Source organism: Eublepharis macularius, chromosome 11 (assembly GCF_028583425.1).
Source record: "Eublepharis macularius isolate TG4126 chromosome 11, MPM_Emac_v1.0, whole genome shotgun sequence".
Lineage (NCBI taxonomy): Eukaryota > Metazoa > Chordata > Lepidosauria > Squamata > Eublepharidae > Eublepharis > Eublepharis macularius.
Window position 1 is genome coordinate 76,327,961 of NC_072800.1, and position 3,867 is coordinate 76,331,827.

The 3,867-nt window shown below is 41.9% G+C and overlaps 1 long non-coding RNA gene across 1 annotated transcript; it reads right to left on the reverse strand.

The window, feature by feature from the left end:
• Positions 1-257: 257 nt before the first annotated feature.
• On the reverse strand, positions 258-3,396 carry LOC129338019 (uncharacterized). Its single transcript, XR_008597870.1, has 3 exons — positions 3,273-3,396; positions 1,422-1,617; positions 258-666 (listed from the first exon to the last, which is right to left on the reverse strand). It is a non-coding gene; the product is annotated as an uncharacterized LOC129338019 (long non-coding RNA).
• Positions 3,397-3,867: the final 471 nt, after the last annotated feature.

The window sequence follows — 3,867 nt, forward strand, 5'->3', positions numbered from 1 at the left end:
TAGTTAACATCAACAATGGCATTACAACGATGGCTAAAAAAGTCAAAATGTTCCAGCATAAGTAGCTTAGGGGAAAGGCCTGTTGGCCTTTTTATTGTAAATATGATTCAGTGTGTGTGAAGTAGCATGTGCAATAATAAATTTTATGATTTACAATGTTTGGAGTACATATTTTTGCCAATAGTAACCATTGCTGTTTAGGATTCGTGGTCCTATGCTGTAGAAATCTATTAAAAACATGCATGCTTATAAGGGAATGTTTACTGGGGAAAGATGAATGCCTAATAAAAAGAACAACACTCAGGTTAGTGTCATGGAAGGCTAAACAAAGTTGCATTCAGATTACAAGGAAAGCTGCCGTTATGTTGAAAGTGAGCATAAAACTGGCTTCTTGCCAGGCTGGTTTGTACAGCTCAGTTGTCCAACTTCCCATTTTCCTTCTCACATGGAGTGTAAGGAAAGCATCTTGTTTTAAAGCAACGTTCAGTACGAATGCAGGAACCGTGGTTGATCGGCGTTAATGCCCCCTTCTCCCACAAGCCAGGATTCTAAACCATGGTTGAAACTTGACTCAGGGGCCAAAGTAGACATTATGCGTAACAGGATTTTGCTTGGAGGTGCCTGACTTGACTTGTTAGAGAAGGAGGACTTGGCACTGTCCCTTTCCTCAGGTTTTGGAGAGGGACAAAACAGAGAGTTAGAAAGATAGAGAGATCAGGGTATCTGTTTACTTTTTGATGCTCTGAACTACCATGGAATCATAGACTCACAGGGTTGGAAGGTACATCTAGGGTCATCTAGTCCAACCCCCTGCACAATGCAGGAAACTCACAACTATCTCCCCTCCCCACACCCCCAGTGACCCCTGCTCCATGCTCAGAAGACGGCAAAACACCGTCAGGATCCCTAGCCAACAGGCCTGGGGGAAACAGCTACCTGACTCTAAGGTGGCGATCGGCCTTACCCTGGGCATGTAAGAAGGGGCTACAAGAATCCTTTGATGTGTAGATTGCTAATCTCAGGATTTTCTCCCCGTGACCGCCTTCTCTTCTGGGCTTTGTCACTCTTCTCTCTCTTCTCTCCATCTTGCACCATGAATGCAGGACTTGTCCTGCCATCCATGTCTGTCCTTAGACTAGATCGGTAGATAGGAATCTATGTCTCCTCCTTTCCTATCAGAGTATGGAGTTCCAATAATAAAGAACTCTTATTTCCTTTCTAAACATAAGCCAAGTGTAATTTTGTTATTTTCTCTCTCATACAAGCCGGCAGACAAGCTCCAGCCACCCATCACATTTTCTTTGTAATCGATATTACTCTGCTAAGGCCCAACTACAGATTCTTTGAAATAGGTTTCTGGGGCAAGTTTATGTTCCTTTTAAATATGGCTTGCACTAACACATACGAACTTTGGAACTCACCTTCACGGTGTTCTGTTGCTCCCTTTGCCTCCAGAGAACTAAGTGGAGAGAGAAGGGGCTTCAGGCATTTCTCTAGGTCAGGTCCTTTCTCTAGGTGGAAAGGACTGGAGGGGGGTCCTGTTTGCCCTTCCTCTGGCTCTTTGTGTCAATCCTGTTGGAAATACGTCTTGTAGAGAAGGCAGAAGACAGAGACTACCTGCAGGGGGCAGCAAACCTGACAGTTAGATAGCAAAATAAGACCCTTCTTTCTTCCTCTCTTCTGTCCTTCTTGCATGTCTCCAGATTGATATTTTTAGGCTACTTCCTGCTTCTTTCTGGAAGTCCCTCTTTCCCAGTTTAGTAAGGTAGTTAGTATCTATTCTATTTCTCTGCTTTCTATCAAAGTTGTAGTTCCTGAATAAACTCTCTTCATTCATTCCTTAATCAGACTCAAGATCATTCCTAAGATATACCAGAGTCTACAAATCCAAGGATATGTGGAGACAAAGAAAGGGACAAATACCACCCCCCCCCCACACACACATACAGCCATTGGTCATATAAACCACATAAGAAGTTTCACAGACCACAACCAAATGCAAATAATTACTTGCATTCTAATAAAAGCCACAAACTGTCCATGTATAGAGAAGCCTAAAGATTTATCTACTTACAGACAATGGCCATTTTCATACATGTTAATGTCACGCGACATCATGCAACACTCACGGAACACTAGCATCTTTATGTTGTGGCTTCTGATGTCATTGTGCCATGAAAATGGAATCATGATGGGGTGACGTCAGAAATCATGCCATAAAGATGCCTCCGCTCTACGAATGTTGTGCGATGTTGTGCAACATTGCGTGATGTTGCACGACATAGCATGTGATGTTAACGATGTGTGAAAATGGCCAATGTATGGCTTTCACCACAATGAAAACTTATTCACTCTCCTAATGAGTTTGCATGATTGTCTTGAGATCTCCTTCTAAGTGTTCCGATTAGAGATGAAATTGAAAATGTGGACAGTTCGATACAAGGCTGCCAAATTCCATGGCCATTTCCACACACGTTGAATAATGCACTTTCAATGCACTTTAGCAATCCCTTGGAAGTGGATTTTTTGTTCCACACATGGAAAAGCTGTTCCAAATGTTCACTAAAGAGGATTGAAAGTGGATTATCCAACGTGTGTGGAAGCAGCCCATGTGGGGCCTGGAGATCTCCTGGAATTACAGCTGACCTTCAGACAAAAGAGAGACGTCTCCCTGGAGAAAATGGCTGCTTTGGAGAGTAGACTCTATGGCATTGTATCAGGCAGGGGTCCATCCCCCAAACCCAACCCTCCTCATGCTCCACCCACAAATGTCCAGGAATTTCCCAAGCCAGAATTGGCAACCTGACTTGTGTGGGATTTATAACCCACTCTTGCTGCAGGAGTATATTTGCTATATTTCAAAGGGCTAAAAGAGAGTAACAACAAGCTCCCGAAAGCTTATGCTACAATAAAGTTGGTTAGTCTTAAAGGCGCTACCGGACTCTACTGTTTTGCAACTATAGACTAACACTGCTAACTCCTCCTGATCTATGATCCGATTCCCAACTGGACTCCATACAGCAACTATTAATTTTTAACCATGTATGAAATACGTGATCAGGAACCTGCTGGCATCCCATCTATTTTAACCCTTACTTTTTAAGATGTTTTCAGGCTTTTATCCCAGGTTATCCTGGACATCTCACCATTGTTCAAAAACGATCACAGATGTAATAGCATACACGGCCCACAGCCTCAAGCACATCCCATCTGGTCTGCAGGGTATCCATGTCTGGTTGCTTGGAATCCGGCTTGGAACTTTGTTTTCCTACCTTTCTTCCAATATAGATCTCAAGGTGGAAAGGTACATGTAGGATTCTCAGAAGGTGTCCCATCCAAGCACTGGCCAGACTATTATCTGTTTATCTTCATCAAGGTTGCTGGATTATAGGTACTTCCAGCCACACCTGGAATCAAACATTCATCTGTTTTTCTTGATTCATATCCTAATTCGTTACCTTGTTTTTTTCCATTTGTTCAAAACTAGTCAAGTCCAAACAACAAGGTGGATTTAACAAGCGTCTATTTATTCTTGCAAAGCAATATGAGAGGGAACTTTTAACAACGTTTTACTTCCTTCCCTTTGTATTTTAAGTTCAAAATCAGCAATTAAACGACAAAAAGCTCCAAACACAACCTATATCTATGCTGTATCCCTGCTTTCATATAAAACTGCTTTACATTCTTTTTTATTGCTGTACAGGCTGTGTGAATTTCTTAATTAAAAAGACTAATTGCATCAATTATCTAATTATCAGGTAGTTAGACAAGCTAAACTATAACCCTTTCCTCAGTGTTCAAATGAAACCTAGCAATTAAGCTAAAAAAAGGGAGAAAAATGGCCTAAAACTCCAAAAGCTAAGCTCC